Source organism: Haemaphysalis longicornis, unplaced genomic scaffold (assembly GCF_048455015.1).
Source record: "Haemaphysalis longicornis isolate Haplotype H1 unplaced genomic scaffold, Haemaphysalis longicornis Haplotype H1 scaffold_1, whole genome shotgun sequence".
Classification (NCBI taxonomy): Eukaryota; Metazoa; Arthropoda; class Arachnida; order Ixodida; family Ixodidae; genus Haemaphysalis; species Haemaphysalis longicornis.
The window spans coordinates 69,591,473-69,616,540 of record NW_027526203.1 but is presented as its reverse complement, the minus strand read 5'-3'; the positions used below and the strand labels follow the sequence as shown (position 1 = coordinate 69,616,540).

The 25,068-nt window shown below is 48.4% G+C and overlaps 1 long non-coding RNA gene across 1 annotated transcript; it reads right to left on the bottom strand.

Moving 5' to 3' along the window:
* Positions 1-21,743: 21,743 nt before the first annotated feature.
* Positions 21,744-24,693, bottom strand: LOC144177220 (uncharacterized). The gene is made up of 2 exons (XR_013323817.1): positions 23,907-24,693; positions 21,744-23,007 (listed from the first exon to the last, which is right to left on the bottom strand). It is a non-coding gene; the product is annotated as an uncharacterized LOC144177220 (long non-coding RNA).
* Between the last annotated feature and the right edge of the window lie 375 nt (positions 24,694-25,068).

The following is a 25,068-nucleotide window of genomic DNA, read 5'->3' as shown; positions in this document are numbered from 1 at the left end:
TAGAGGAATGCGCAAGCAGAGGTAACTATGTCATTGCTTACTGCCAAACGAGCACACATATTGGTTGTTTTGTCATGTGCAGCACGCGAATTTCCCCGCACGCAACGGGAAGAAGCAGACGACGCGAGAGCGCCATCCACACTAGGAGCGGTTCGTCCCGCCACCGCCAGGGGCCGACTGTGTTCGCGCTCGGGGCGAATAAGGCGTGTTCATAGCGTCCCATTCTGTGTCGGCTCTGTGGCGCAGTGGGTAGAGCACCTTTTACATTTCGTTCCGCCCGCAGGGTCGAGGGATCAAAACCTGGCGCCGGATAGTATTTTCCTTTATATAGTGTAGGGGGAGGGGTGCGGTCTACGACGGTGCGGACTACGACGGGACAACGCGGGTGGCATCGTGAGTTACTGAAATGCTCTGCATTTGAAAAACTCCCTCTTCCCCTCGCGGAAACCCCTGAGTAGATGCGACGCATAGGCGGAGCGGTGAAGGGACCGCGCCTTATAGCGCGCGTAACGTAGAGGGCACTGCGTAAGCTGGTCCCAGTCGATGACGACGTTAGCGTACTTGTAAAGCGGCGTGGACTCTAGGTGTTTGAGCCAATCGTGGATGTTGCTTCGCCGGAGAACCGCACACCGGTTATATATGCGCAACGCGCCCGAAGGAGAGGAAACCGCGGAAGAGAGAGCACTGCACATGCGCCGCCCCCAGCGTGTCTGCCGCGGCTATGACGCAACGTTCCGCGGCTATGACGCAACGCAATCCAACGAAATCCACTTTAATCCAATCCAAATCCAATCCAATCCAATCCAAGCCAAGCCAATCCAATCCAATCGGATCCAATCCAATGCCCCTCTCGAGAGAGTGTTCGCTATCGGAGAGGAGAGGGGGTGAGCGGCGGAGAGTGCAGCTGGCGCGGCGAGGAGAATGGGGGAGGGGCGGACAATCCAATCCAATCCAAGCCAATTCAATCGAATCCAATCCAATGCCCCTCGCGAGATAGTGCTCGCTATCGGAGAGGAGAGGGGGTGAGCGGCGGAGAGTGCAGCTGGCGCGGCGAGGAGAATGGGGGAGGGGCGGACAACGCCGCCGCCGATGACGACGACGCCGGAGGGACAAGGCGAGTGCATGAGATGCTCTGCATCTAATAACAACGATCACTCTCGGCCAAACCAGCTTCAAAATCACTGCCTACATAAAGCCCCCTCTCGGGACTTCCCGAGGTGTAATCCACGGCCTGCCCAAAGACATCGACAATGACGCCCTACTCGAACTGACGGCTGCCAATAAGCCTTACCTAAGTCATGCAAGGCTACTGGGCCGGACATCTTCCGCCCTCCTGACCTTCAATGGAACAAGATTACCTTTCTACGTGAAAGTGGGGTGCGAACTCAATCGCTGCCGCCCGTACAGGCGGGTGGCGCAAGTGTGCCAACAATGCGGGGCAGTGGGCCACCGCCGGGACATGGGCCCCCACCCCGAGTCCACAAACTGTTTCAGTGTGGTGCTGCTAGCCCCCCACCAGACCACACCTGTCTCCCAAAGTGCAAACTCTGGGACCAACCACACCCCACTGCCAGCAAAGAGTGCCCCAGAAGGCATCTTCCCACCCCGCCACCGCAACGAGGCCGAAATCAACCACCTGCCCAGTTCCAGGCCCATCTACAACAGCAGCAGCGGCACCAGCCACCCTCTGCTGGAATCCCGGATCCTCCACTACCCACGGCCCAGGTGGGCTGGTCAGCGGCCGTACGCGGCACTCCCACTGCTCCCTTCCAACCTTCAACTCAACTATGTCCCACAACAACCCCCCCGACCCCCCTACATAACAGCTTTCCTAGACAAATTCTCCCAGAAACAAAAGGAATTTTAAGCACGCCTAGACGCCCTCACAGAAAAAGTAAACACACTCACCTCCTCCCCTCTCCCGGCTCTCCCGTCCCCGAACCCGAGGAGTTCGATCAGCGTTTTAACACTCTACTGGACACCATTACAAAAGTCCTGTCCGATGCAACCTCCCCGCTACACGCCGCAGTGGATGCACTTACAACACGTCAGCTGAAACTGGAAAAGGCAACTTCCTCCCTTTCACCAGCCACGACCCAATCACTAGCCTCATCACGAAAAGCGAAGTTCCATCCGTATGACTACGGAAGCCTCTCCCCGCGACCCCCATCTAGTCTTCGTAATGACTTCTGCCCCAGTGCCAACCCTCAACATCTACAAATAGAACTGCCTCTACATCCTCCAAAACCCCCCTGACATTGCCGCCCTACAAGAGGTAAACACTCCGAACCCCCGCCTCCGAAACTACGTCTCATACTCGCAAGACCCCCAAAAAGAGAAAGGCCGTCATGGTAAATAAAAATAGTCCTTCTAAGACACACGATCTTCCTCAAGGTGTGGTCAACACCTTTGTGGAAATTATCCCCAGTCACCCTTTTCAACCAAGCATATATATTCTTAACAAATAAAGCCCACCATCCGCAGCCCTCAAGGAATTCGACACCCTCCTTCATGAAGCGCGGAAGATCTCCAAGCAGGACCCCCTCCTCCTGGTTGGAGATTTTAACGCCCCACACCACGGCTGGGGCTACGCACAAGCCACAAAAAAGGGCACGGCTTTACTACAAGCCACCCCGCACCATGGCTTTGTACTATACAACGATTTGACCCAACCAACCAGACTGAGCACAAGTGTGGCACGGGACACGACACCCGACCTCACTTTTGCGACCAACGCAAAAAACGTACAGCTGACTCGCCTGCCGGACACATTAGGCAGCGACCACTACTTAATCTTTGTTACAATTACGGTCGCCCACTCTCCCACCAGGAGGGGGAAGGCTAGAGTCACCAACTGGCTCGAATTCAGATCTGACCCCACTCCGCTTCCACCCATCAGGGAAGAGACCATGGCATGGACGGAAGCAGTCAACAAACTTGTACGCAAACACACGCAGGAAATAGCCCTCACGGACACCAACCCTGACGCAGACCCGCATCTCCTCCACATCTGGGATGCCCGCCGAGGCCTCATCAAGAGATGGCAACGTCAGCGCAACAACAAGAAATTAAGGAAGCGCATAGCCCAGCTCACCCAACAAGCTCAAGACTATGCCAAAACACTCCAACAGCAAAACTGGCGCTCTTTTTGTGACCAGTTGAAGGGCACTGTCAGTACCAAACGCACGTGGCATATACTGCGCCACCTCATCGACAACATCAAATCCCGATCGATCACCAACACCAAGATCCATCGACTAATCAGAAACAGTGATCTTACACCCGGAGAACTCCTCCAAGCTATTAAAACTCACTTCATCGGTCACCCTACAGCGCATCCGGCCCCTATCTCAACTGTATACACGGGGCAGCCCAATAGCGAAGTGGATGCTCCTCTCACAGAATCAGAATTCCAGCAAGCACTACCACATCTCACCCGAAACACAACGCCGGGTAGAGACGGGATCTCCAACCGACTGCTCAGAAACTTGGACCATGACGCTCAAGATTCGCTTCTAGAACTGTTCAATCACCATTGGGACTAGGGAACCTTGCCGGCCGAGTGGAAACATTCTGACATTGCCCTAATCCCAAAACCCAACAAGCCCATTTCCACATCGCTTAGGCCCATCTCACTGACATCATGCATTGGAAAAGTTTTAGAGCACCTAGTGCACCAACGCTTGACCGCCTACCTAGAAGAGCAACAACTTTTCCACCTCATCATGTTTGGCTTTCATCAAAATCTCTCAACGCAGGATGTTCTTATACAACTAAAAGAGCAAGTTATTGATCATCTCAGTCGCTCGACACCCAAAACCGTACTAGCCCTAGACATAAAGGGGGCCGTTGACAACGTCACCCATGCAGCCATTCTGGAAAACCTCATCAACACCAACTGTGCAGCTAAAACTTAAAACTTCGTCCGAACCTTCCTCACAAATCGGACGGCAACACTCCGACTCGGCCCACATACGTCACCCACCTTCAACACTCCGGCCAAGGGGACACCCCAGGGGTCGGTAATGTCACCCCTACTATTCAATATAGCCCTCTTTCCTCTCCCTTCACTGTTGGAGTCAATACCACACCTTCGGCATGCATTTTATGCTGATTATATAACCCTATGGACCACAGAAGGCTCGAGCGGTCACCAAAAAGATGCCCTACAGAAAGCAGTCGACACCATGATCTCCTACCTCCAGTCCAGAGGACTGACTTGTGAACCCTCCAAATCAGCCCTTCTTGTGTTAAAGTCCCGCAGCCGCGGTCGTCCACCTGCCCCAACGCCTGACCCGCAAGTAATCATCCCCGGTAAACCTATTCCTCAAGTCAAGACTCTAGAATATTGGGGGTCCCTTTCCACCACGATGGGTCCGGCGCAGCCCTCCTACTTCAACTGCAAACAACTATAGCCCAACTCACCCACCTAATTCGTCGCATCAGCAACAAAAATTTTGGAATGAAAGAACAGGACACATGCCGCGTCGTACAAGCGCTACTCCTCAGCAGGCTCACGTACACCACGCCGTTCCTGGCCCTCAAGCCTCAAGAACAAGCCAAATTGGATACCCTCATACGCAAGACGTATAAAGCGGCGCTGGGACTCCCTGCGTACACCAGCAACGACAAACTGCTACAACTCGGCATACATAACACCCTCTCAGAACTTCTAGAAGCCCAGCACACGGCGCAACTCAACCGACTGTCCCTAACACCACCAGGCAGGAGAGTACTCCAACTTATAGAGAGAGAACCCCCCGATTCCAACAACTCCCCGCAACCGATCCCGCCGAACATACGATGCAAGATCCGAGTAGCCCCCATACCCCGCCACATGCACCCGATTTTTAACAAGGGCCGCAGAGAAGCTCGCGTTCGTCATCTGGTTAGAAAATACTCCGAAGACCATCAAGTTCGGTACACGGACATTGCACAGCACCCCCGATCACGAAGAGCCACAATTGTTGCCCTTACTCCGCAAGGGGAGGTGGCTACAGCAGCATCTTATTGTAATATATCACCCACTGTGGCTGAGGCCATCGCGATTGCCCACGCTACAACTACCCACCAGAACCAACCACAACTCACAATTCTTACCGATTCCCAACAGGCCTGCCGGCTGTATCAGCACGGCAGGGTACCGGCAAGCGCCCTTCGTCTCCTCCGGACCTTGCTCGAAGATCTTGAAATCGCCATCGTATGGACCCCAGGCCATTTGGGCCTTGCCGGGAACGAGGCCGCTCACGCTGCCACCCGCGATCTGCACTTCCGGGCATTCCCATCCTTAAAGCAAGATGCCACGAGCGGCCCGGGCTCCACAATCCCCTCTCTAGCACCCCTCGAACCTACATTTAATGCCATCCTATCCCACTACCTGCACTCCAGAAGGATCTATCCCCCCGCCCCACCCCACTCTCAGCAACCAACGGTCTCATATCTGGCGCCGGCTACAGACCGGTACTTGCTTCAATCACATGGTTCTCTCCCACATTTCTCCATCACTCTTCCAACACGACTGCCGCACTTGCAACCTCCCTCTCACTACCTACCACTTGGTGCACTCGTGCCCAGACAGCCATAAACACCTCCTCAACCCATCACCTGAGCAGTGGGAGTCTGCGCTGACCAGCTCGGCTCCGGAGCAACAACAAGCTCTGGTCAACCGGGCACTGGAATGAGCGCGGGCTCGCGGCCTCCTGGACTTGGGAGGCTGACCGCTTTCGCTCTTACTCCTTTCTCGTTAAGATAAATAAACGTTTTATCTGTCTCTCTCTCTTAGCCTCTAGGGCGAAGTGTAAAAGAAATTTTTCAGGAGTGCCACTTTTGAACGACATTGCTCTCGCTACTACGTTTGAGAAATATTTTCTCATAAAATATGAATATTGCAAATTCAATTTTGAGAATCCAGCAAAAGAGTTTGCAAATATTTGTCTAAAAAATTAGGAAAATTTGGGAAAATTCCCGCCTTGTTTTACAGGTCCCCAAAGTTAGCACACCAAGCAATATGGAAAGTAGCCCGGCCCGATCGTGTTCTATGTTTTTATTAAATCAACGATGGTGTGTCTCACTAAACTAATGCCAGTTCTATGGTGAAAGTACAATATTTTACACAATGTTAAAGCTTCATCTCAAACAAAAAATGGTCATGGCACCACTTTGGCTGTCTTTATCTGAACACACCCAAGTACTAAATAAATCTGGATATTTCCGCACGGCGCTTTTCGGACCAGGTTTGTACGAGACAAGCGATCTTAGCACTGCCGTCTAAGGCATCTTCCATCGTTTTTTTGCACACTTGCAACGCGTAGTTCGTTGAGGTAAAGGTCTCCAAGCATTACAACACGAGGCAAAAAGACGCTATGACAGAATCACAGTCACTAACGGCAGAGAAAACGCACCCGGATCGAAAACACTGCAGCGGCGAACGCGCGCCTGCAAAAACCAACAAACAAAAAAATGACGGCTTAGCCACGCCAGCCAATCAGAGACGCAGAACGGAAGGCTCGACTTGAGCACGTGTGCTCCTTCCAGTCAACGACTCGAAAACAACCTTCGGAAAATCAGCAGTAACGCTCGTTCTCATGCGACGTCATTTTGAGATAGCGTAAAACACGCACAAAGAAAGCAGCTACAAAGCGAGCCCTAGATGGTCGCCGCCGGCAGTCTGCTTCGACTGTGGCGTGCACGCGAAGTTCAAGCTTTTTAAGTGCGCACTTTATAAGCGACCCCAAACCATCCACCGCCGGCGTCGGCGGCGGCGGCGGCGTCGGCGTCCGCAGTGCTCCTCTATATTTAAAAAGAAACAGCATCCGGCGCCAGGTTTCGATCCGAGGACTTTGCGGCCGCAGCGCGACGCTCTACCGACCAAGCCATGGACGCGACGGTGATATCAGTGTTTGTCACGCGCTTTATATCTTTAACGCATTCAAACTACGTCGTCAGCGGCGTGCGTTGGCGACTCAGCGGTGTTATAGCGGCTTGATAACTGCGTGGTGTACACGTGATACTACAAACCCGATGGAAGAGATGGAAGAGAAGGCGGCGAGGCGGTGGGCTGCGGGGGCCGAGCGCAAGCGCCGCAAGCGGGCCGACAACCGTGTATTCGCACTTTCACATTCTCCCCCTCGGGGAAATGCGGGGGAATTTTTTAGCTTGGTTTTCGGCGTTTTGCAGCTCCTGCGGTGTTTTCAAAGTCGATTTTGAGATTCTTCCCGATCAAATTCAGCGGTGAAACTTTTAGAGTAGGTGCTTGAAGGCATAAAAACTTCAAAAATGTGTTCATTGCAAAATGCATTCTTTCGCGATTTTTTACCATTCTAAGACCCGCGTCCCTGCTTAACCGTTCACCGCAACGTCTTCATTGTCAAAAATGCCACAAAACCGGCTGGATTACGGCTTATTTTTGCCAAAAAACACCTCGCGTGTCACTCGGACGGGCAGCTGGAGCACCTTCTTTTCAGCAGACACAGAAATGCTACTATTACAGAAATGAACCTGCTAATTAGGTAAAACACCACAAATGGGAATGCAAAATGCCCTATTTTTGCCGAGAAATAAGACATCCAAGATTCGGGTGGGGAGCAGCCCCCAACTTTTACAAGGTGGGTTGCTTACAATGCATACAAACACTTTTTTTCTGTTTGTACGAGATTTGTCTACTACAAGGGCTAGCAGAAAGTGTGATGCACAAATGTCATATGCATGAAGTCGCAGGGTTAAATACGAACCACTTTACGATCTCATGTTAGGTTAGGTAATGCTCAGGTAACCTTAGATATCTTATTCCTATATTTAGCCAGTGGCTCCACGACTTCAATGACCTAGGGCAATATTTATTTGCCTAAAGCCTTGAACTATAACGCTAACAATGATTGTCAACCTGAGTTCGAACCGCTTTTAGACAAGGGCCTCATCTTTGAAGAAAACCACATGGCACCTTATAGATATTAAAGGGACACTGAAGTGAATTTGTCAAGCTCCCGTTTTTGCTTGCACTGCGTAGACTGGCTCAAATTAGCACACTTTTCATCGTTTATCCCGTTGACAAATCGGTAATTATTTTACAAAGCGCGAAAGAAGAAAAACTACCATGCGCGGTTTGCGGCGGCCGCACCAACTAAAGCTGTGACGTTGGGAGGAGCGGGCACCGTGATTGGACGATGCCCAAAGTGAGCAACCAAACAAGTTTCGGTTTCGGTTCTGTAAAACACAACCGGTGGCGTTGTTGGATGCGCATTCTCAATAACTCAGTAATCATCGTACCGCGCTTCTGCCATGTTGTCAGCTGTAAAAATGCATAAAGATAAGCCTCCCAGGACGGCTTGGAATCGTAGCATTCACTAGCCGAGGCCTACGCAGTGCATGGACGCCCTCCGCGTACCCGCAGACGCCCAAATGTCATGCGCTTTTCCCCCATATTTGGAGCTTGCCTCACTCATGCCTGTACCGTAAAAAGCGTGTTCGCACCAGGCCAAGGGTCTGTTCATTCTGGCCTGTGTCCACTGCCCGCAAGCAGTCGGTGCTTATGGCAACATCACGCCAACGAGAACTCGCTAGCGCGCCAGTGGCAGCCTGCGCGCGTTCTGTGAACTGTGGCGCACAGACGCCAACGAAAACTCGCTATAGCGCGCCAGTGCCAGCCTGCGCGCGTTCTGTGAACTAGTTCGTGGAATCATGAACGTTGCGGCCCAAAAAAAAGGTGAACTCAATGTAGAAAACATCGGCAGAAAACGAAAAAGTTAACTTACAAAAAAAAAAAAGCACGCACCCGCGGGGACTCGAACTCGTGACTTGCAAAACACTTGCGGGAACATACCTAGCGCCCCAGACCACTCGGCCACGGGACGGGCTCCGCCGACCTATAAGGTATATATAAGGTATATATTGTGTATAAGGTATATAAGGTATAAGGTATATAAGGCCGAATATAAGGTATATATTGTACAACAAGTTTACACTTTTATTTAGTTTTGGCATTTCAAGCAGCTTAGGTGACTATTTGTTGTATGGCGCTCGTGCAGTAAGCGTCCCCCGAGTTTCCACAATAGCTCACGTCTAGCAAATGCATTTCGTAGACGGAAAAACGTTCGTAGATGCGTAGTCGTGCTGCTGACCGATGTGCTTGTTCCCCCAGCGCAAAACAGTGCTTCCCGCACCCTATTTTTACGCTGTACGGTAAAAATATCAGTTGACTTTATTTCCTTAGTACCTATATTGACTTCGCTGACTCTTCTCCCGCCTTCAAGAGCCCTTATATTTTCCTACTGGCGTACCAGTCAGCGAAGCATCGCATGTGCGCTTGTGCAGCGCTTGTGTGAAGCGACCTTGACTTGGAGCTAGATACAGTGTACAAACTAACCAAGTAAAGAAAGGCCCATTCTTCCATTCACAAACGTGTCCTGGCTTCGTTTCAACTGAGCGAACGAATTGCGATGACCCGTCGGCGGCCGGAGGACGAAACGCTGGGCCGACTGACTCTGTCTGAAGGCCGGGGAGCCGTGCAGTAGCGCAGCCAATTGCGAGCTCGGCTCCTCGCGACGTCACACGAAAACGCCGCAGAAAATGGGCGAGCGTAAAGAGAGGAGGACAGCATTTTCGAATTAATTTTTCTACTAAATAAAATCGCGTAAACGCACCCAGAGTGGTCGTAACATGGCCTGGGGACTCCGGACTACAATTTGCGCAAGTAATCCCGCAATGTTTACATATCACTTCAGTGTCCCTTTAATGTATGGGAGTCACCTGAAGTGTTAGGTGAGTATGTTCTGGTTCCCGTTCAGCGTGAGCGATACCGGAAGTGTTCACTGTCACAGAAAGGACCAGCTCCAAGCAAGACTTAAAAAAGAAACATCCCCCTCGCGAGGGGCACGATCAAATCCAGAGCATTTCTGCGGGGGGGCGCGCCTGCAAGTCGTATGGATTACGTATTGGTTGTTGTTGTAATTGTTGTCTTCCAGCGTAGACATTGTCGATGAAGTCGATGGTGAAACGTGCCGTGAACCCCCTGCCGCGGCTATGACGCAACGTGGAGCGGCTATGACGCAACGTGGCGCGGCTATGACGCAACACAATCCAACACAATCCACTTTAATCCAATCCAATCCAAATCCAAGCCAATCCAATCGAATCCAATCGAATCCAATCCAATGCCCCTCGCGAGAGAGTGTTATAGCGCCGAAATCGCCACCACGCGAACGCGTGATGCTGACGTCACGATCACGCCACAGATGTTAGCGACCGCAGCGCGCGCGAACGACATATGTGGCTTAAGCGCGAACCGACCGCGGCGAGAGAGCGCGATGCGAGCGACCCACCTGTTCTTGCGCGCGAACCTAACGCGGCGAGAGAGGGTGTTGCGCACGTCCCCACCTGTTGTGCGCCCGACCCGAACGCGGCGAGAGAGGGCGTTGCGAGCGGAGAGAAGGCGAGGAGGACGCGGGGGAGAGGGCGCACCTCTGGCCGACGGTTGAATGAGTCAATGATATAAGGCACGTTCGTAACCTTCCGTTCTGTGTCGGCTCTGTGGCTCAGTTGGTAGAGTACCGTGCACCTTGCGTTCCGCCCGCAGAGTCGTAGGATCGAAACCTGGCGCCGGCAAGTATTTATATAGTGTAGGGGGAGTGATGCGGACGCGGACTACGGACGCCAACGCGTGTGACATCGTGAGTTACTAAAATGCTCTGCATTTAAAAATTACACCATCTTCCCGCGAGGGGAACCATGGGGTAGATGCGACGCATCGGGGGTTTCCGTTGCATTTCCGTTATGTTAGCGTGTCCATTGTTGTTGTGTGCCCATATTTTACGCAGCATGTTCACCCCCCAATGCGTCGCATCTACCCCATGGTTCCCCTCGCGGGAAGATGGTGTAAATTTTTTACGGTTGCGCCGACCATCGGGATAACAGGCCTGTTAGTCTCCATTCAAATCACCGGTGGTCATCGGAGGATGTCATCGGCGGAGCGGCGGCGGAACGACTGAGCGGACCGGCGCAGTGACCGCGCTTACATGCCGCGGAATGAGAGAGAGCAGCGCATAGCAGCGCATGCGCATGTGTTAACCGAGCGCAAGCTGCGCGCTAATCCGCACCCACGCACAGCTGGCACGGTGACGGAGCGAGCGCCGGCGAGCGCTAACACGCAGATGGCGCTGCGGTGAGAGCGGAGCTAGCGCGGAGCCGGCGCGGCGAGGAGAATGGGGGAGGGATGCGGACTACGCCGGACGACGCCGGAGGGACAAGGCGAGTGAAAGAGATGCGTCGCATCTACAAAATTTTGTGGCGTAAAACAATGATCAAAGCGATAACGTTTCCCAAACGTGCACAGTCAAAACAGTCAGGCCCTGCGCTCAGATACAAGCCTTGAATTTATGTTTCATTTTTCTACCACGATCGACATGTTTATTTGAATTGCAGAACTCGGATTCTCAAATATGTTTGAACTGACGGCAACCTTATTTTCATGTAAATAGCATTGCTTTCACTCCTAGCTCCCACCATGGAAAGGAACAGCAAAACGAATCAAAGAAACTACTACTTAGCAAAGCCATTGTCCTTTTGTAATGAAACACTTCCTTATAAGAGAAGGGTTGTACCTGCGACTAGGAGGCCGGGTTTCAGAAGCTTACAATGTAGCCCTCGTAACAGTCCGCGGAGGGGGGAGGTGCCAGGATGATCGAAACAGAACTTTGAAAACATCTCTCGGTGCCCCAACTTGTTGAAGATGAACTCCAAGTGGCAGTGCATGCCACACACACCAGCTCCCTTCGCCAGGTGCACTGTAAAAAAATTCAGTATTTTTACGGACGAAGCCTACGTAAATATATAAACTGCTTTCAATTTTGGAAAACAAAGGGAGTGTCGGTAGTTTGGCACAAAGCCTCCGTAAATAAATGTAGTATTTGAGAAAACATAGAGAGTTTTCGCAATTCTACAAAAAAAGTGAAAGAAAACAAAAATAAATCTGGCTTAGCTGAGATAAGATGTTGGCAGAACGTAATTGCGTAACCTACAATCTTGATGCAGACCTTCAAAATGTATTGTTTTTTTACAACGCATCGCAGAAACAAATTCAAATGTGACCTGCAATCGTGGTGGCGCTAGTTGCTCTCTAGTCGCTAGTTGATCGCTAGCTGTTCTCTAAGACTGCACACGGCACCGTATTCGTCTATCGTGCCCGGTTTGTGTTGTTTTTGCTCTGGCGGGGAGCGTGCCAGAGAAGACTGTTCGCGCCACTTGTGCGGCATTTTTTTTATACCTTCACACGTTCGCAGTTATCGCTCGATCGACAGATAGCGTGACAGCAGGTAAGTTTCTTTGCATTGCTGTCTTTCAAGTACTGCGTCGCGGTGCGCGTTGAACTAACGCCTTGGTCGAACCAGAGCCACGTTTTTGGAGATGGCGCGACATGGTGAACGCGACGTCACCGCGAGACACCCGTCGTGCTTTTGGAGAAGGTAAGCTCGCTTTTACCTCTTTCCGTAAAGTGTTAAGACTTTTCGCTCGAGGCTGATCGTAAAGAGCCACCTTAGCTAAGTGCAAGCGCAACATTTATGAGCTTTGCATTCTCGCACAAATTGCGAGGATGCATTCTCGGCAGCGTGGCCTGGCACAGCGAATGAAATCTGAAATGACTTGCCAAGCTGTACTGTATCACACGCTTATGGCGCTGAGCGTATCTGGCACGGGAGAGCATCTCATGTTGGTTGGTGGTTCTGAACAGCCGTCGGTTGTAACTGGCGTCCATTTCAATCCTACACTGGCCATAGCTCTAGCGTAGTTTTCTGGGTTCTGTCCGCAGTCGAGTAAAACTGTCCGACTTTGAGAAAACTTCTTTGAGAAGCAGGCATACGAGGCTGTGGCGAGTATTTGCTGTTGCTTCCTAATTAAGTTATACTCGCACATCTTTTGCGGGAGTCGAGCTGCCTGTTCTGATTTCACCAATCTCATTCAATCGTCAAAGGCGTATCTCACTATCGGAATCAGTGCGGAATTTCTTTTGTGTTAAAAAAGGTGCCAGTCATACCGGTACAGGAGCGCCAATAATGTAACTACGCAGCTAAAAGTCTCTGAGGTGTAGAAAAGTGCTGATGTACAGAGAATATAAATAGGAATTATTCCTGCATGAGTTTTTACATTTTAATGATAGTGTCATTTCTGGATAGCAATGCAGGATGAAAAGCTTTAGGTGGTAGACAAAAACCTTTTTGGTGTAACTCGCCCCCTTTGAACATTTCGCGTTTAAGAGCAGTGTGCTTAGGAGTACACTTTGTCAATAGTTCACGCAGTGTGGTTTTCAAAAAAATACAAAACCTTCAAGAGCCATATCTTCATACACCACAAAAAACAGGATGGACAAACAGGCAGTGCTTTTTTGTGTTCTATGCCGTCATGTGCGAGCCACGAGTCAAGGCGTATGAATCTTGCATCTTGGGGAACAGCGCGAACTAACAGGGACACAAAAAGAAAGAAGTGGACAGGACTAGCGCTGCCTGTCCACTTCTTTCTTTTTGTGTCCCTGTTAGTTCGCGCTGTTCCCCAAGATGCAAGTACACCAACTCGCCCAACTCGCCACTCTGCTAAAGACGTATGAAGCCCATTTCACACATCGTGCACCACTTCAAGAATAGGACAACCTGTTGTGCATCCTTTTTCAGGCTGTGACACCTAAACAACAATATCGAAATGGAACCCGTAACTGCTCCAGAGATATCACAGGGCCCCTGCCCATTCAGGTTCATTCACGAGAGGCAATTATTATCCAGTGCAACTATGTCGAACTTTTCAGAGAATTTTGCACTGTTTCTGTTAAACTAGAGGTCTAGCAACGAGTGCAGTAGTGGCTATCCAGAGGTACTTTATTTAGTATTTCACAAAAAAAATACTCAGAACAAGAACAAAATAAATGGCAACCTATAGGTATATTTTGGCGGCAGGAGATGGTGCTCACTTTGCTTTTGTCTTTTTTTTTTCGTGCCCTCTTGGCATCTGTTGGCTCCCGTACTGTCGTTTCAGCTTAGGCTCTCCGTGACTGCACATTATCACATATAATTTGTAAAGCGACCGTGTAAACAATGACTATGTTAAAAAAGAACCATGTGAAAGGTATCTGCGTGGTCAAAATTAATACGAAGGCCTGGACTAAAGCACACCCCATACCCCAGGTGTAGCTTTGACACGTTAAAGCCCATAATTTTTGTTACAGCTCTAAAATTGGTTTTGAAGGCTTGATTCAATAGTGATGTGCGTGCTTCTTTACCTTCTTTAGGCCATTTAGAATAGCCTGTTGACCTGCCAGTAGTAGCTCAGAGACTGACGCATACTGCTGCTGTGCACAAGGTCACAGGTTTGATATTTGGCTGTAACAACTGTTTCTGATGAATGTGAAGTACTATTAAAAGGCTAGGTTGGCTAGGTGCTATGTGCTTGTTAAAAAACTTTAGGTGGGCCAATCAAAGGCCAACTGCGCTCAAATTTCACTTTGGCAAAATTTATTTTGGATGTACAGTGCGTATCACCAAACCAGCTGAAACATCACCGGTAGCCCTGCGAAATGCCTTGTTAATCAGTTTGAAATGTTTAAAAAAGGCTCCGTCGCAGTCGGTAGACCGACCTGCCGGCGGATCGTGCAAACAGCGATGAAGCCTGGCTTTAATGTCTAAACTCTTCCCAATTTCACTTTCAGAGTTGCCGATTTTCGATAATCGTTTGCGCCATGCATACGCGTATTTCAGCTGTAATATTTTGTATCTTGCTGTCTTTTTAGGCAGACTAAATGGAAGTAAGGTTTTGAAGTGTCATATTTTTTAGTGCATTTGGCCTTAAATCCAGAGTCTAGCACTATAGCACAGCTTATAGCGAATTGTCGAGTGTTTAGCCCTGAATTTATTTTTAATCAAACATTGCTACCGAAACACTGGAAGGCAAGGTTTATCACAAGTATTTTCAACTGCTTGCAGGCAGCATCTATCAGTGTCGCTGCTGTTGTCTGCGAGCAAGAGGCACTATTTACGGAGATGACCAACATCAGAGAGACAGCTTGCCTGCTGCTACTCGTGTGCCGTGGACTCAACCTGGAGTATGCTGAGCCAGCAGCTACCACACTGAAATTTCTCCAGAGGTGAGTTACTTTTTCAGCAGGCCTAGCATTGTTTTCTTGTTTGCCACATACTTAGGTGCCGAGTTCATTGTTATCATGCCCTTAATTTTCTTGGTAAAGCTTGGACATGTAGGGCAGATATGATTTTTTAATTTTTAGCAAATTTTCTTTCTTAGGTATTGTGCCTGCCATGCCATTTAGAGCAGCAGTAGAGAAGGAATTTCTGCAGTTCCGATATGTTTTCCATGAAAACTATCAACTGGATAAAAACACCTAAAAAAACCTGGGTTGTTTAATAGGAAACCTTGTCCTCCTGAGAAAAACATTATGGGGTTCTCAAATGCAGTGGGTCTATTTGAATAACTTGTTCATGTGTTCATATTATCCTACCTAAAATGGGACCTAAAATAATTCAGAGACCACTGCGTGGCAAATATCACAAGCTTGACTCAACGCATAAAATCTCAGATTTTATGCTGCTTTCAGAAGGGAGAGGACTCCTTTTGTACGGTTAGATGCTGCCATACAGACAGTGCATTTTCTTACGCAAAACATAGTATTCGCCGTGGTGTTGGCAAAAACAATTGTGTCGGTGGCGCTATTTTTTGTGTGTGCTTTGTGGGTTTGCGCATGCCTCGTCGTAACGAGTAGCCGGATCTGTTTCAGCTTTAGGATGCCGGCCTGCACTGCTCATGCTTCCTAAGCAGGCCGCATGATGAAAGCAAACACGCCGGGTATTCAGCTGTTTCGACGCAAACGCTCGGATGCTGCTCAAAGACGGTGTGTGGCCACATGCAACGAATTCACAAAGAAGGCATTGATGATGGGGCGAATCAGTTCCAAATCTGTGGCGCACATTTACTTGCAGTTAAGGACGATGCGGTGTTGACACTGTCATCTCACGCCGCGTCACATGCTTGAAACCTTAAGTAATGCTTGAAACTTCCAGTGTACTTTACAGATCATACAAACCCCATGGGGCACTCAACATCAACCTGGGAAATTTTGAGTGCTTTAAAGTGAACGTGCTGTACAAGGCCACTAGTAAGTGTGGGCTTCCAACTATTTATTCGCCTTCACCTGTTCGTAATGTGCATCAGAAGAAAAACAAAACCCTTGGAAACCATCGGTGTAATCTTCGTCGTCCTAAGTGAAAGAATCGTACATAATGAATAGATGCAGCATGAAGAAAGCCAATTGTGCCTGCCCTCTTTTCCAGGTAGCTGGTCAACGTCAACTCGCCGCAGGAAGCAAGTAAAACGGCGGCGAAAGGATGCGCACTAGCGTGCCCTCGAACGAGATGGAGTTGGTGCAAAGGCTGCGGACCAGTGAATCAAGCTGGTGGTTGATATTTTACTTCTTTTATACGATGGTTCTTTTGGCGTATTCTTAAATTTGTACTTTTTCGATGCTCATAAGTCATAAGCTATTTGCCACGCTAAATATTACAATCTAAATAAAGTTCCTGTGTATTATTCTCGAGGGTTTGCACATGCACTTACAGAAGACAAGCATTCTGGGTCTCATTTGTTGTTGTCCTTTGACATCGGTCAATTAGTCCCATTCTTTAATGGCACTACAAGATAATTTTACAGGATAGGATAAGCATGCTTTAATCAGCACCGAAATGACATGTCTGCAATTGGTTTTGTGGAAAGACGTGATGTCATCACCACTTTGAGACTTCTTTGAAAAGGCACTTTCTGCCCTGTTGGTGTTCACAAAGCTCTGCATTTCGCAAGGTGAAGACAAAACAGAAAAAGAAACAAGCAGAGCACAGGTCAACGTTGGAGAAGTAGTGATTTACACCTCTATTTTGGTAAGCACCTGGCCAAATACCTAAGATATATCAACTTGGAATAACCATAAACAAAATTTTTCACCCGAGAAAAGGGCTTGATATGTGGTTACAAAAACGCATATCACCCTTGTTTTTTAGCTAGCCGGTCATCTTGTTCATTTTTTGTTGTATTTGGTGTAAGAGCATTCTGCCGCAATGAACCACCTGACTCAAGCAATAAATTTATTTGAAAGATGGGATGTTTTATAGTGCTCCAAGCGCTTGTCCAGCAGCAAGAAATACTTTATTCAGTGATAATTTAAACAATTAACACCAAATTTTGAGCCTCCTGCTGAACCGCGTTTTTTTACGTCTGAAATTATGCATTCAGGGCAAATCTGATTTTTTCTTTATGGCACCATAGGCCATCATAAGACACGGAGTTCCGATATCTTCAAACGTCCCACAAACGCTAAAAACTGTACCTTGCGGACAATTAACGCCATCTGGCGTATTTATTGACAACTCATTTTTCGATTTTTTTACCGTACTTACCCGATTCTAACCCGCACTTTTTTAATGGAAAAATAGGCCGAAAAACCGCATGCACGTTAGAATCGGATACGAAACCAAAACTGCCGAAACAGCGGAAATTTCGTCCCACACATCGCCATCTCAAGATGGCACCAAAGCTTTTAGTAAGAATTTTTCAGACGCAGGAAGCCTACGCGCCTAGGCTTTTCTATCGGCATTCAGACAAATCGTTAAATCGTTCCACTTGCGCACTTGATAACAGCAATGGCAGCAGCGGCAACGAAGGTGCGCCGCTTCCACCAGTGGCTTACGAGCGGCTCCCACGCGTTCACAACGAGCAGTCGGCTGAAGCGTGCGCCTCTGGAGAAGCTCGCGGGATGGGCGTGCGAGGCGTGGGCCACGATCCCATCGACCATGGTTGAACGTTCGTTCAGAAGGGTCGCATCGCGAATGCGCTTGATGGCACCGAGGACAAGATGTAGTCAGTGGAAAGCGACAAGGAGCTCCTGGAGAGCGACAAGGAGTGAGATAAGTGAGGTTAGTTCGGGAAATAAGTCGCCCGTTTTTCTCGCATTTGTTTTTCTTGGTCACAAAGTTCCGTGCGCAATTGCACAATTGGAGGTGCACAATTGGAAGTGCACAATTGGAGGTGCAAGTTTTTTTCGTTTTTTTTACCTGGAAAATTGGATGCGTGTGAGAGTCGGGTAAGTACGGTAAGTTATTTTGACATTTCGCATGCGGAGACGGCGCCAAGAGTGAAATTTGAGCCCTGGATGGCATTGAGTTGTGTGAAAATGGCGTCCGCTTCACGACACGCTCTGAAAAAGCGACAGCTGTGGCAGCAACTTTGGCAGCAGCTGCTGCTGATTTTTGTTACCCAAGCAGTAGTGGTGACTCTACCAACGATGTGGATTCATTAGATTTTAGTTCTGATGAAGACGCTACCATCCAAATGCCTCGGACTTCGACAGGTGCTGCCAGGTAGGTTTGTTCTTGTCTTGGTGCTGTAATTATAAACAAGAGTTGCTTCCTATTTGACGACTCTGGTTTTACTTTGATGTGTAGGGTCCGGTCAATGTATGGCGGGGATATTTTGCCAAATGTACCACACCGTATCCCATTATCACCTACAAGATAACTTGGCACTTGTGTTATATTTGCACTACGGAGCGATGCGCAACGCTTCTCAAGAACTAGGAATTTTTTCTATAATCTTTCACCACTAAAGTGATAAAGATTTTGTGTGAGAACACAGAAAAGTATGCTTGGATGCATATCATGACTTGCCCTCGAGCGGCTTCGAGGAGTGGCACAGCCGTCAGTTCCGCTAAATTGACGGGTTTGCAAAGATCCAAAACTTGGTGTACAGCGTTGATTTATATATTGAATAATAGCCAAAGAATGAAGAAACAATATGTATACAGTCGAACCCCGCTACAACGAACTCCGCTTCAACGAAATTTCCGCTTCAATGAAATATTTCCAATTCCCCATCAGTTAACCGTAGAAGTCAATGCAACTTAGTCCTGGCCACAATGAACTATTTGTCATGCTTTACGGCTTGCTTTCGCTTCAACGAAATTTACACTCATTGGGACACTTGTTTTACAATAGAATGAGCATAACGCCAGCTATTTGTAACTTTCTATACGTTCAGGACACTTAGTTTTACCGAAAACTTGCCCCGCGTGGGCACACCACCACCCATAACAAAACAAACTCATAGGCGGACGCCATCGTTTGCTGGTGATAATGATGTGGCTGGCCGTCTTTACATGAGGCGTAGGCCCGGTTAACAAAACCGGATCTACAGCCAATCCGTCTCCAGTTAAAATTGCGTGAATGTGCTCCGTTGCTGGTGCGGCGCCGTCATGTATGCGTTGTGAGCAGCTGTCCTTGCCGTTTGCCTTCTACAATTCTTCATAGCCAAAAGAAAAAATCATGTTTGCGTGTTTGGTCTTGAAGCCAAGTCATCCTATTTTAGTCCCGGGGCCCTATTCTCGACTGCACAAATTGCCGGCATTTCGCCCATGTTTTTTTGCGTAAGCACGACGTAAGCAATCAGTGACGTGCTGCACCTATAGCTATGACGACATGCAGTGTAATTTGACGAGTATCTATTTATTTCTTTCAATCGCTTTTATTAACATAGCTGGGCTCTCTGCTTCAATGCAAGCTTTCTTGCGTTATCACCTTCCCTGCCGCCACCGCCGCCACGCCATCGTCTGCTGCTATGTTACAGGTTTATGGCATGATCACAGAAAAACACGACCGTGACCATCGCTTCTATGACACATAAGAGCAGCGAAGCGCTACGCCTGATAACCGCGGAGCGCACCGATGGGCCGTATTCTGCTATCCGACGCCCTTCCGACGCGCGTCGGAAGTTCGTGACGTCAAAATGACGTGCAAATAGCCAACCGCCCCGCCCTCGAAGATCGCGGGAAGTACGTCATCGCCTTCGGGGACAATCTCATAACTTTCAAATGCTGCTAAAGCGAAATTAATAAAAATGTTTAGATATAACAAAGCCTTTCCTGTTTGTGTGTTTTCACGGGCACTGCCGTTGCTGCTAATGCTAGTTTAACAGGTTTACACGCATTTATGTTTTTACTTTGTTCCGTTATGAGGCGCCAGGGAGCGCTGCGCGCGGCACAGCTGTTTTTAAAGGAGGCATATTTGAACGCTCAGTACAGTTGCTGCGCAAAAATTTCGTCCCACAAGGGCGTTCTCTTGGGACGAAAAGCGACGTAAACGGTACGCTGTTGCCCGGCAGTTATATATAAGACGGCTGTGACGTGAGTGCGATATTTTGATCGATTTTCTAACGCCATGTCATTGTTCGGCCACTCTCGCTTGTGCAGTGAATTAAACCCGTTTTTCAAAACGCATGTGTGCGCGTTTTGCGCACGATCAGATTACGTACTTATATTGTCACGAAGCCAAGGATGACGCAGTTGTCTTGAAGGAAAAACAAGTTTATTATGGCGAACTTGTGCTCCCCTAACAACTCAAAAGAATACAGAGGCGGCGAAGCAGCGGTCAACAGAGTGACTTGTGCAGACGAGTGTCGTCGAATCGAATGCCGCGGCGTCTGCTCTGCACGCTTTTATCTTTCGGCGCAAATGTTTCTCGAACCGTCCATTGAAATACAGAACATTGTAGATCAGAGAAGATTATTCTGGGCTAGTGCCGTTAGGGCGAAACAGTCTGCTTATCTGAATGAGATAGCCCGTGCGGCATAAAAATAAAGAATGGAAGACGCGCTTCGCGGACACAGATAACAGAGCCAGGCGTGGCCGGGCGATAAAAACAAACAATAAATAAACAAACCCATACATGGTTCGCGGTAATATCACGGCAAGCTCGTTTTAATTTTTTTTAATGAAAGCAGGGGTGCAAGTGCAACGTCAATGAAAGAGAGTACTGACCTCCAGACTTTAGCGACCCGAGGATACGTTTCCTGCCTAGCTTTGTTTCATGAGCTATATTAATATGTTATTCTGCGTGACGAACTGCTCTAACAGCCTAAGCCTGTATCACGTCAAATCGACCACGCCCACAAATTTGGTGCTTAAGCATGCAACTTGAAGTAGTTTGCTCAGTTTTTTTCTTAAAACATCCCGAGAATCAGACCGCCTTCCCGCAGGTATTGTTTCCATCCACAATAATCACTTGTTTCTACAAGCATAGGTACAACTCAGTGACTGTGCAATGAGGTGCAATTTTTGTAATTGAGCACCTGCAATGTATTCTTACGTTAGCATATTTTGTAATTCCATTTTCCTATTTAATGCCTCTACCCTTCAGGGTTAAATAGGTAAAGTATACCGCAATACGCTTCGTTAACTAAGATAGAGACCAAATTTTCAACCCCTTATTGTTTTTTGGCCGTTAAGCTCATAATGAACACATTTTCAGGCACACTGGAGCTGGAGAGCTGCTGGTTGTGGAAGGCCCTGAACAAACAACCAGTACTGTGGGCCTCAACAAGAATAGATGCCAACTATGAGCACTTTAACAAGCTGGAGTAGAGAAAGCAGTTTTGGCATTGCATCACAAACATCAATGTGCCCTTCTTTATTTTTGCAATGAAGTTACGTTGGTTTCTGTGCACTTTAAATAAGGCTGTGTACTACAGAAATGCTATAGTTGATTTTGTCACGATTATTTTTTCCCAGTGTTGGTTACTCTTGGACGGTGCTGCTGCATGCAGGGGAAAAGGAAACAGTTCAACATAACTTGTAACACCCTGATTTATTGAGGAAAAATTCAATACGCCTTTGTACATGCTGCTGTTGGCTTATCATAATTATTTTTTACAAGCAGGTGTCCTTCATGAAAGAAAAAATCGCAATATCACTTTAAAAATCTAAGCAAGCAGTCATCAAAGCACTGAGTGCTAGAATACATGCAATGGTGGGGTAAATGAAACTTTTGTGACCATTTTTCCACTTATCATGAGAATGTCAGAGTAAACCATGACAGTGAACTCTTTGTTAAGAGACAGCCTCCAATATTTTAAGCATGTTTACTTTTTGTATCAACAGTGGAGATGCATACTGGCATATCGTGTTCTCTTAAGTAAAATGATCTGTCAGAGATTTCCAAACAAAGTCACCGTGCAATGGTTGTGCTATGTCATAATATAACTCTTGACTGGATTGAACTAATTGTGTCCAGAAGATTCCGCAGTATACTGATTATTTTTTTTTGTTTGTGGTACATGCATCATCATTCTTTGCTTCACAGCAGAATGACGGTTACAGTGTAATAAACAGAATTTTCTCAAGAGAATCTTGACCGGTCTCTATACCCACAACAAGGCCTCACGACCCATCAAAACAGTAGTCACGGCCTATCCCAGATCAAGCAACACCGTGTCAAGACATAGTATATAGTGGTCGAAAGCAAAGCAACTTTCTCTGTTGTCCTCACACAACCATGTCAAACACAAAACGACAAGAAGCTTCTCTACAGGAAACAATGTCGCGTCAGGGCAAAGTATATGCTACATAAAACAACAACAAAACAATTTTCTCCCGACAAAACAAACACCGCACACCACACACAATCAGAAACGAAAGTTAAAAATGACATGTTTAGTGCCACAAAGCTGTCTGAAGATGCGTTGGTTGCCCTGTCCTTCAGGAGCTTCTTGCTCCTGTCGGGGGCAGGCACCTCATCAGCCGCATCGTCTGTATCACTGCCCTCGTCCCTTGGTGCTGCTGCAGCTATTGTCGTCAGTCGTTCCAACAGGCAGCCACACAACACACACTGACAATGTTGGCTGCCAGAAGAGGCCTATGAAGAAAAGCTGGTGCTACTGCAGGCAAGGAAAACAGCTCTTGAGAACTGAAATGCTGCACTTCACGACAGAGCACATCGAAGCATGTGCGGCATTGTACTTTTCTTCAGGTGTCTGGGGCCTGGACGACGAGCAGGGGGTGTCATGAGCCACGACTCGAGCAGGTGGCCACCGTCAACCCCAGAACTCGCCAGGCTTTACACGTCACGGGCAAAAGTGAACAGCCAGTCACACAAAGGCACTGTAGTCGGCAGTCACGGTCAGGGCCTTCATACTGGCGTCGCACACCTGAAAGAAATACATAACACAAATATGTACTAAAGCATTAAACAAGTACACAGTTTGAAAAAAGGAAAAGGTAATAAACAAGAGCAAGAATATAAAGAATTGGGTTACTTGGAACTGATTCACTCCGCAACTGCATGCAACGACAAACGACATCGCCGTGTTGTATGTGCCTTTTTTTTAATCGTCGCTGTTTCGCGTAGCAGGGGAATTAGAGCATGCAGGCGACCCGAGAGGAAAATTGGTTACTTACAACTATAGATAAGGGCCCTCCCACCCATCTATGCGGTACAACTGCGAAATACAACCCCTCCCCTCCCCACCCCGCATTTCGAAATCGATAAACCCTTAAAACGAGCCGACGAGCTGAACTTGTCACCTATTCACTATGTGTCAAGCAGGGGGAAACATCTCAGCCGAAGTGAAGGCGCCGAAGCAGTTGACACACGATGGGGGCGGGGCGAGGGCGATATACGTTACGCATATATTACACGGTTCTTTATGAAGTCAGTTAGACGACCAACACAATACACCTGTTTATCTTTCTTTATAACCTTTTTTTCTTTCAAGACGCCACCCTATTCGATACCTCTGAACGTGTTCATTTTAGCTACATTTATTGACATACCTTTTCGATATCATTTCACTTAAGCGAACATAGGCCGGAGAGTTAAAAGATTATTTACATATGCATGCATCTGCTAAGTTTTTTTTTTTTTTTTGACACACTATTTGATCATGCACAATTGCAAAATTTATGGGAGATCACTGCCACCACACCACACCGCTCAAAACAAACGCATTTCAGTGACTGCTTTTCAGACATCGCGCTCCTTTTCCCTTCGATGCAAAACAATTTTTTGCTTCCGTAACAAACGTAGCCAGAAACAAGTAGTACTTACACCGTGCTTACGTCGCCGGGGTATCCAAAACCCTCGTGTGTCGGAGCTCCGTCAGTGCCGACACCACAGTGTGAACGCTGCGACTGGCGTCGGGGTGCGACAGTGTTTCATGGTGGCAGAAAACGCTTTGCAAACTGTCAGTTGCGAAGAGGGACACAGCACGCACAGCACCTTCGTATCTGTTGACACTTCGCTGCACCTCGATGGCCGATAAGGGCTTCCAATTTCAGCGCCTTGGCAACGGCGTGAATGCTGCGGCTGACCGACGGCTGCGTCATGCCAAGAGTATCACCGCTACCGACAATCTGTTGAAAGCTGCCGTAGCGAAGAGCCTCAGAGCGCACATCACGTTCGCTTCCGTAGATAGCCCCGTCGCACCTCGAGGCCTAACGTGCTCGTTAAGTGCGTCGCACAGCATCCGCGCCGGGCCCTTGTTGACACGGAAACGGCGCTGAAAGTCGCCGTCACTCAGTCGACGCTCAGGCACGGGATCCTCCTCCAGCAGCTCCAACAAAAGTGCGAACACAGGCGGCATATACGCAGCCATCGTACAATCCGATGCGCTCTTAACCGCGCCGGATTTCACCCGCCGGTCGCGGGAGAACGAGCGGCAGCCTTTGGCTACGTGACGTCACCAAAAAATAGCCAAAATACAGCCGCGTGACGTAGGCCGGCTGACGTTTTCCGCTCCGAGCCAATCGTGAGAGCCCACTTTCTCCTCTCTCTAAACAACCGCGTCGGAAGGGCGCCGGAAATCGTTCCGGCGCGCGTCGGATGACCAGCAGAATACGGCCCCGATGTCGCCGATTCACTCATTCGTCAAGCTCGACTGCAATCAGCGCTGTAATGAACTAAATAGTCACTTTTCATTGTTTTTTTTTCTCTTGAGTTTGATCATGTGACCCAACAGCTTACTAGGACAAGTATGGACAAATGCCATGCATTGGGTTCTCTTTGTCATGGAGAGGCTTGTACTGCCCTCTTATGTTGCGCTTACGCCGAATAAATAATTTTTATTTCATTGCCAAACATAAAAGCAAAATACTGCATGTTATTTGTATGTTCCATGATCGCTGACTTGGAAGCAGTTGAAACTATAATTTGTTTCGGTAGGAAACATGCTTTAAACAGCGCACATGCGAAACTGCGCCTGCTGCAAAGT